Genomic DNA, 10,378 nt, shown 5'->3' with positions numbered 1-10,378 from the left:
TACCATAGACAAGTTGAAACGGGGACATCCCAAGTGGAGTCTTGTATGTTGTTCTATAAGCCCAAACAGCTTCATCGAGCTTCAAAGACCAATCTTTCCTTGACGGACAAACGACTTTCTCTAGAATGCGCTTGATCTCTCTATTAGACACTTCAGCTTGACCATTCGTTTACGGATGATAGGTAGTAGCAACACGATGATTCACATTGTAGCGCTGCATCATAGAAGTGAACTTACGATTGCAGAAGTGCGACCCTTCATCACTTATGATTACTCGTGGCGTTCCAAATCTCAACTTTAAGTAGCATATTTAAAGGCATATCATCCTTTCTGGAAAGATTTCCAACTCTTTGGCAATGATCACATCTTAAAACAAACTGATGTGCATCCTTAAACAACGTAGGCCAGAAAAAACCTGCTTGAAGAATACGAGTTGCTGTCTTTTCACCACCATAATGTCCACCATAAGCTGTGGAATGAAAGTCTCGTAATATCCCCTCCATCTCACAGAATGGGATACATCTCCTGATGATCTGGTCAGCTCCTTGTCTAAACAAATATGGTTCATCCCACATGTACCACTTTACCTCATGCAGAAACTTCTTCTTTTGAGCCGCATTCATATTAGGAGGCATTATATTGCTAACAAGATAGTTCACAATGTCTGCGAACCATGGCTCTTCCTCTTGAATTACGAACAACTGCTCATCCAGAAAAGATTCGTTGATCAATGTCCTATCATGTGAAGTAGAATCGGGATTCTCCAATCTAGAGAGATGGTCAGCTACTTGATTTTCAGTACCTTCTCGATCCTTGATCTCTAACTCGAATTCATGTAGTAAGAGAACCCAACGAATAAGTCTAGGCTTCGAATCCTTCTTTGAGGCCATATAGCGGATGGTAGCGTGATCAGTGAACACTGTCACCTTTATCCCAAGTAGATAAGATCGAAATTTTTCGAAACCAAAAACTATAGTCAAGAGCTCCTTCTCAGTAGTGGTGTAGTTCAGTTGGGCTCCATTTAGCGTCTTACTAGCATAGTAGACCACATGAAAGATATTAGTCTTTCGCTGCCCAAGAATTGCTCCCACTGCATAATCACTTGCATCACACATCATCTCAGAAGGTTCTCTCCTATCAGGTACCGTAATAACTGGTGCGATGATTAAACTCTTCTTGAGAGTCTCGAATGCTACCAAGCATTCATCATCAAATTTGAAAAGCACGTCTTTCTTGAGCAAGTTACACAATGGCTTAGATATCTTAGAGAAGCCCTTGATGAAATGCCGATAAAAACCTGTATGATGTAACACCCCCAAATCTGGGGTCGGGGATCGGGTTGTCACGAGTTCCATTTCCCTTAATAACACCCAATCTAAATAAACAAACAACTACTCCGTATTGTGACCCCATAATAAACACACACACCACAAGTTATAGTCTCAGAGATGAATATCCAAAAATAACACAAGTCATTTTATTCCACAATTATAAACCATTTCACCATAAAAAGGGTTTCCGTATAATTTATATATTCTTTGCCATTATTACAATTCATAAATATACATAAGTCTGGCACAATAAAAGTTGAAAGCCTAGCCTACTGGTAGCTCATACCTCAGCTACAACGGCATCGACGCCTACAGGAAACTGCGAAATGTTTCCTAACCGCTCACGAATTGGGAGCTTGATCCTGTTCATCTTGTCTATCTGTTGTTGTGTGATGAAAGAAGAAATCAAGGGTGAGCAACAAGCCCACCAAAATAATATGTATAATGATTTACAATATGTGAGCATCCTCATAATACTCATGAAAGTCTTGGTCAAAAAGAAATGAACCAAGTTTGTTATCTTAACGCGACCAAGTCGTAAAATATTCAGTATATATATATACTTTTCACAATCTTTGAAATCCTCTGACATGTATCATATACACAGGGTTCCAGTTTATAACTGTATAAAAATATCGTTGCAAGGTGATCTCATATATCTAACCTTGTCTCAACGTTTTTCTGAAAATATTTGACATGCATAAGATAATCATTTACTAGATATAAGTTTAAAAGATGAAGTTACAAAATACTCCAATATACTTATATATTTTCCCAATACTACTTGAACTACCACCGTTCAAGGTATAATCAGTTTCCAAAGTTCATCACATAGATGAGACTACAAGAAAAGACTTGGATAGATTCAATCTTTGAAATATCATTATAAATAATGAAGTTACGAGATACTTCATTAAGTCCTGATATATATATACACCTATATATATATACATTTCATACACTCCTTGAAAACCTCTGTTATGAAAATTATAAACAGAGTTGCAATATCCAATGAATTTGGAAAGGAGAAAACCTTGGCATAAACCTGATATCTTGCTGATCAGGCAAAGATAGTAATAAGTAACCTTTTCTACTAGTAGATGGACGAATTCCCCACTGGTCATCACTCTGGCCGCAATAGGACCTTATGCTGGACTGCCGCTCAGCCACTTACGCATTTGATGGACTCCCACTGAGCCACTTACACTTTCATGGACGCCCACTGAGCCCATGTTGCTTATGCCAACTCAAATAGATGAACTTACTTCCCGAACGATGGGCAAGTAATCAAGATGTTTCTCAAAACAGCAACCTCGTTGCGAATGTAAAATACACCACTGAGCCGGATCCCTCAGGTTTTGAGCGAGTATTTAAATCCCCTTCGAAAGGAAGATCTTAAATATAAAAATGAGTTTTGGGATCCGCTCTAACTTTTAAAAATCATTTTGAAGACTCGAAAACATTTTTAAGAATGTTTGGAGTAATGCTGATTTAATGAAATAAACCAGTCCCGATATATTAGAAAATATCTGAATATTATTGGTTAAATAATATTCCCATAAAGAATTATCTTTATAAAAATAATTGAAGTAGAAGTTTTAAAACTCATACTTGAAACGAATATTAAATAACCAAAGATATACTTATACGAAAGTACGATCTTTATTTGAATAATCGAAAATAAGTTTGATTATCGAAACATTATTCTTTAATAAAATAAAGAATATTATTTAATAAATAAGCGGAGTCATAAGTCCTCAAATGAATATTCAAAATAATATTCATTAAATAAAATAAACGGAGTCTTAAGTCCTCGAATGAATATTCAAAATAATATTCATTAAATAAAATAAAAGGAGTCTTAAGTCTTCGAATGAATATTCAAGATAATACTCATTAAATAAAATAAAAGGAGTCATGAGTCCTCGAATGAATATTCAAGATAATATTCATTAAATAAAATAAAAGGAGTCATGAGTCCTCGAATGAATATTCAAGATAATATTCATTAATACAAATAAAGTTATCGAATAAACCTTATTCGATTAATAGTTTTGAAAATGATATCTATATATATATATATATATATATATTATACTCGGGAACATCGACTCCCGGTTTAGAAATATGTTCACCTTTGGGTCCCCTATACTAAGGGTATACGCAACTACTGCTTATCTCTAGCATAGGTATTATGCAACTATAAGCATTTGAATCAACAAGCATGCATATATATACCATATCAACATGCTCCAATATATCGCAAGATTTGCTAATAATAATCATGCACTTATCACAAGATAATGCATATACATATATACATCACAACAACAGTTATATGGGTAGAAAACTTGCCTGAGCGACTGGGGTGGTAAAAGTCCTGGGATGAGTCTGGTAACCTATAAACCACATATAAGTTGGAATTAAACCAAAGTCGCTTACGAATCTATACTTTAACCAATTAGACTCTAACGCTCGCTTTGCGCTTAATGATTCTCTTAAATCGCTCGAGTACCGTCGGCTCCACCATTTTTAATAAATTAACCATTAAGAGTTTTAAGGCGATTCTTTCGCGAGTACCTTACCAACTGCCTAAACCACTTTACATAAATGTTTCATACTCCAATTAGTCATTTAAGGTCCTTAACCAATGTTTCAAAGTAAGGCGAGGGGTAATGGTTCGTTCGCGAAATGCCGTTACTTAAAACGGTCGTTTCTCCTAAACCGTACATCGGATTCAAACGAACCACATATCAAAACGAAGCTCGTAACATGAACTGTATAATCATGGCAATGGTCAAAACCTAACAGTGAGTTCACGGGTCCTGATGTTAAGAACAAAAGCAGTCTAGGGTAAATCGGACATTACGACGGCTATGTTTACGCGATTACCCAATTTGTACAACTCCAAATCAATCCACAATCAACCCACAATCATTGATACAACCCAACTTCATCCATAAACTACTACAACAGACCCAACAACTCAATATTTCCAATTTATACTACTTCTCAATCATGAACTAAGAGCTTACTTAAGTTCATTAACTAATCATCAAGATTTACAACTCCAAAACATCACAAAACCAATCAATCTCTAAATACACAATAATCAAGCCTATCATGAACTATACTGCTCATAATAAGCTCTTAACATTCAATAACAATGCTAGGTTAAGAGATTATACTTTCCTTGTGAGTAGGAGTAAGTAATGAGCTTGAAACAACCTTGGAAAATCCTTACTAAAGCTTTATCTAAAGAAAAACACAAGATCAAAATTTCAAGTTCTTGAAAAACACTATTCACTCTCTTCTTCCATAAATTTTAGGAAGAGATTGTGAAGGAATTTGAAGCTTAAACTTATAGGATATCTTTATCTATGTACAAGGATCCTTAGATAATTACCTCACTTATTAACAAAGCTTGGAACTTGGATTTGAGTTTTTTCTTCCTTTGAAATGGACAAAGCCGAGAGCTCTTCTTGAAAATGGAAGTGTTTTGTGTTTTTTGATGTTTATGATTTGTTTTTGGCTTGGTTGATCCACTTTGTTTGTTAATTAGATTATTACCATGGTAAATTTTGTGTGGTTCACAATCAACCAACAACATACTTCTTTTTGTCATGCTTAGGTCATCATTCTTATGTCATCTTCCCATGCTTGTCCTCTTCTTATTGGTTTGATGACATCATCATCACTAACCTCTTTGATTAACTCCTAATTACTTGCCTAATGACCGCTGATCTGTTATACGGTTCGCTTAACTTTCATTCTCGTTTATCGTTTGAGGGATCATACCCGAGATCTTATTACTTGGGTTTCCTTAACCTTTCTCAATACATTATATTCCTTTTATGATCCTCTCTTATAATCCTTGAATTTAAATCCTTTTTATCCTGTTACCTTATACTCAATTCTTTCGGTATCTGGTGGATTTTCGGGAAAAATCAAAGTGTTCGAATTTGGATTCTGATGATCTTTACATACACTTATATACCATATAGAGTACTAATCAGATCTCAGCATAACAATAGAAGAACCCCTACATAGTGTGGCATGAAAAGTTTTCTTATTCAGCATAATCAGCAAAAACACTATTCATAAGGGTTACAAAAAGTTCAAAATTTTGGGGTTATTACATATGACCAAGAAAACTACGGATTCCTTTCATAGAAATAGGTGGCGGAAGATTTTCAATGATGCCCACCTTGGCTCTATCCACCTCAAGACCTTTACTAGAGACCTTATGCCCAAGAATGATGCCTTGTTGTACCATGAAGTGACATTTTTCTCAATTGAGCACCAGATTGGTCTCAACACACGGAGATTATTCAAGCATTCATCATACGAATATCCAAAGACGGAGAAGTCTTCCATGAACACTTCGACATTATTTCCAATCATAACAGAGAATATGGCCATCATGCATCTCTGAAAAGTGGCAGGTGCACCACATAAGCCAAAAGAAACTCTGTGAAAAGCAAATATGCCAAATAGACAAGTGAAAGTAGACTTCTCTTGATCTTCAGGTGCAATGCAAATTTGATTGTAGCCTGAATATCCATCCAGAAGACAGTAATACTCATGACCAGCCAACATGTCAAGCATCTGATCAATGAATGGAAGAGGGAAGTGATCCTTCCTCGTGGCTTTATTCAACATCCTGTAGTCCATGCATACCCTCCATCCTGTGACTGTTCGAGTGGGGATGAGCTCATTCTTCTCATTTGCTACCACAGTAATACTTCCTTTCTTAGGTACATATTGCACGGGGCTCACCCAAGAACTGTCAGAACTAGGATATATGATTCCTGCATCTAGCCATTTTAGAATTTCTTTCTTCACCACTTCTTTCATGATAGGATTAAGCCTTCACTGTTGCTCAACAGTCGGCTTGCTACCTTCCTCTAGCAGAATTTTATGCATGCAGTACGAAGGGCTGATCCCTTTTATATCTGCTATAGTCCATCCGATGGCCAATTTGAATTCTCTCAGAATCCTCAAGAGCTTGTCCTCATCACTACCTAAAAGGTCAGATGCAATAATAATAGGAAAAGTAGATGCATCACATAAAAAAGCATACCTCAAGTGTTCAGGCAGTGGTTTAAGCTCCAAAGTAGGTGCTTCCTCAATAGATGGTTTGAGCTTTCCCTCAGCATTCTTCAGATCAGTATTACCAAGAGATTCAAATGGCATGTTTAACTTCCTTTTCCAAGGAAAATCATTCAGATATTGTAACTGCTTATTGCCTTCATCATCTTCACTGCCAAAATCCCCCAATAAGGCTTTTTCTAAGGCATCAGACCTTAGCACATGATCAAGTTCTGAAGTAACTACAGAATCAACCAAATCCACCTTGAAGCACTCTTCATCTTCCGTGGGGAATTTCATCTCATTGAACACATTGAATGTCACATCTTGATCTTGCACCCTCATAGTGAGTTCACCTTTTTGCACATCTATCAAGGTACGACCTATAGCCAAGAAAGGTCTTCCCAAGATTATGGGAATCTTCTTATCTTCCTCGAAATCCAGAATGACAAAATCTACATGAAAGATGAGCTCGTCCACATTTACTAGCATGTCCTCCACGATGCCTCGTGGGTATGTAATCGAATGATCAGCCAATTATAGAGACATGTAGGTGGGCTCCGGATTAGGCAAATTCAGCTTTTTGAAGATAGACAAGGGCATCAGATTGATGCTTGCTCCCAAATCGCAAAGGCACTTATCAAATGACAACTTGTCAATGGTGCAAGGAATGGTGAAGCTACCTAGATCCTTAAGCTTTGGAGGTAACTTTTGTTGCAGCACGACACTGCACTCTTCCGTCAGAGCAACAGTATCAAGATCATCCAGTTTCACCTTCCTCAAAAGAATACCTTTCATGAATTTTGCATAACTAGGCATTTTCTCAAAAGTCTCAGCGAAAGGTATGTTGATGTGAAGTTTCTTGAACACCTCCAGAAACTTACCAAATTGATTTTCCAGCTTTTGTTTTTACAATCGCTTAGGAAAAGGTGGTGGAGGATAGAGTTGTTTCTCCCCTGTATTACCCTCAGGCAGAGTGTGTTCAATAGTAGTCTTCCTTCGTTCCCCCTCTTTCTCTTTTTGCATTCCTTCTTCATCTACAACTTCAACTTCTACATCTTTTGCTTTTTCAGCATCAGCAACTTTTCCAGACCTTAAGGTGACAGCTTTGACTTGCTCTTTAGCTTCATTCCTGCCTGGCACTTCAATATCGCTGGGAAGTGTACCAGGTTGACGATTAAGCAAGGCATTGGCTATTTGTCCAATTTGATTTTCCAAGGTCTTGATAGAAACAGCCTGACTTTTGCACAACAGCTTTAACTCCTCAAAATCAGCATTAGAAGGTGGAGCAGCACCTCATTATTGATGATATGGTTGCCTTTGAGCAAATTGCTGAGGTTGCTGGAATCCATGTGGATTAAACTGTTTATTTGCAGCTTACTGATATGACTGCTGAAAAGCATTCTGATTATTGCTCCAGCTGAAATTGGGATGATTTGTTATTAGGATGATAAGTAGCGGGCATAGGCTGCTGCGATTTTTGGAAATTATTCACATACTGAACAGATTCATTAACAAGAGAACACTGATCTGTAGCATGAGAGCCTGCACAAAGCTCACAGACACTAGATAATTGATTTACGCCATAGTTGGTTAAAGAATCGACCTTCCTGGTCAGCGCCGTGAGCTGTGCTGCAATAGTTGTAGCTGCATCAACTTCCAGAATACCTGCTACTTTCCCAAGCATCATCCTTTGAGTTGGGTTTTGATTTGCAGCCATAATTTTAATGAGATTATAGGCCTCAGTATAGCTTTTGGCCCACAAGGCGCCTCCAGAAGCTGCATTGAGCATGGGTCGAGATTGGACCCCCAAACCATTGTAGACACCAGTGATCACCATCTAGTCAGACATCCCATGATGTGGACACTTTCTCAACATCTCTTTGTAGTGCTCCCAAGCTTCGCACATAGATTCTCCTGGTTGCTGCACAAACTGAGTAAGAGCACTCCTCATAGCTGCAGTTTTGGCCATTGGATAGAACTTCACCAGAAACTTTTACGCAAGATCTTCCCAAGTAGTGATGGACCAAGTTGGTAAAGAATGTAACCAGTCCTTAGCTTTGTCCCTCAGAGAGAATCGGAAAAGCCTCAGTTTGATAGCCTCATCAGTGACACCATTATATTTGAAAGTACTGCAGATCTCGACAAAATTCCTTATATACATATTGGGATCTTCAGTCGTAGCCCCTCCGAAAGAAACAGAATTTTACACCATCTGAATAGTGCCCGGCTGGATTTCAAAAGTATTGACCTGAATAGCCGGATGAATGATGCTTGACTGAATATCATCAATTTTAGGTCGAGAAAAGTCCATAAGAGCTTGGTCAGCTTGAGTTAGACGATCTTTCTTTTCACTCTCTTTATCCGAATCTTCAAAAACTATTTTCTCCGGAAAGTCAAGAGCTTTATCTGTCTCCTCAGCTTTATCCAGATTTCTCTTGCGAGTGCGAGAACGTGTTTTCATAAACGCTCGCTAGAGTACCTGAAACACAACCGGAAGCAGTAAGTAACAAGTCTTAATCAATGAATCCTAATGACCACTGATGGCAAGTACATAAACTAAACAAATTAACATCGAGTCCCCGGCACCGGTGCCAAAAACTTGTTAGGCACAAAGCATGCGCTAAATAAATCATACAAGTATACGCGTTCGCAAGTAATATAGAATGATTTCTAGTTCATTCCCAGAAAGACTCTGATTAATTATATTTAATTAACACTTACTCACCAATGTATGATTATTCTTCAATGCCAAGACAATAACAATTAAGGTTGGTAAACTAATAATTACTACGAGAATTAAACACTTGAATTAACAATATTAAACACACATGAGATCCTAACTTCATTACTACTTCATTAAAAACTTATTGTTATTAACCTTAGCATGTAATGGTGATGATATTAATCGAACAACACGAAATTGATAAACGCCAACTTTTATTGTACGAATACCATTCTACCAAGCATCCACAATTAAGATAGAAGTTGAATAGGCATCAATTATGTTGAGACCCTATATGTCTACAGAATTTGACAACATAACGATTTAAGCGCAAGTTATTCATGATGATTACACAGGGCAAGTAAAACGGTTAGAGTTACCCATTAATCATGCATATAATATATGAACTTATGCTAGCATGGCAAGTTCTAAATCTCAAGATTCACTGTCGCTTCACAAGAGATTAACATGTTATCTTACATGTTCGCGACGCATATAAGACGAATAAGCACAACCTATACTAGATATCATACAATCACCACATACCAAGGTATTAAACAATTAACTAAAGAATTCCATAGTAAATCCGCTAGGATCTCATGATCACGATTAGCCCATAATGGAACTCATCGTCAGCATGGGTTCATATGAAAGCATGTTAATAACATAACGATATAAGGCTAATAAAAATACTTAATAAATAATAAAGTACGTCACAAGAGTATTAAGGTTCAAAGCATAAAGATTCTAGCATCCACTGTTACAACGAATTAAAAGAATCACAAGATAAACGTATGCTTCCTCTTCTTCGTTGTTGCGTGTTGAAATGGTCTTCTCGATCTTCTTGCCCTTGCTCTTGATGAAGAAAATGTCTTCCCATAAGGTTTATATAATAGCCCAAGAGAACCAGCGCCAACAGAAGCCCAATTGTACTTGAATTAATAAAATCTAGATTCTGAAATTCCGCACGCACGCGGTCGCCTGCTGTCTCCACGCGGCCGCTTGCTAGCACGCGGTTGCCTGCACCTGGCACGCGGTCGCCTGCTTCCCTTCTGGAAAATACTTTATTTTGCTTCTATTTTTGCTGATTTCTTCGCTCATCACCCCAAGACTGATTCCAAGCACTTCCTTAAGCTTTATTTGATGAAAACCACCTATCTAAGCAAGTTATACCCTGGAATGCAAAAACACTAGAAAACGCGTCAAATACACAAAATACTTGAGTTCAAGA

At 37.4% G+C, this 10,378-nt stretch overlaps 1 non-coding gene across 1 annotated transcript; it reads left to right on the top strand.

The window, feature by feature from the left end:
* The first annotated feature begins 8,272 nt into the window (after positions 1–8,272).
* LOC141709890 (small nucleolar RNA R71) lies at positions 8,273–8,380 on the top strand. Its single transcript, XR_012570444.1, has one exon. It is a non-coding gene; the product is annotated as a small nucleolar RNA R71 (small nucleolar RNA).
* Positions 8,381–10,378: the final 1,998 nt, after the last annotated feature.

The sequence above is a fragment of the Apium graveolens genome, chromosome 2 (genome assembly GCF_009905375.1).
Source record: "Apium graveolens cultivar Ventura chromosome 2, ASM990537v1, whole genome shotgun sequence".
Classification (NCBI taxonomy): domain Eukaryota; kingdom Viridiplantae; phylum Streptophyta; class Magnoliopsida; order Apiales; family Apiaceae; genus Apium; species Apium graveolens.
Note: the sequence above shows the minus strand (reverse complement) of the source record. Positions and strands in the feature narration are given on the sequence as shown.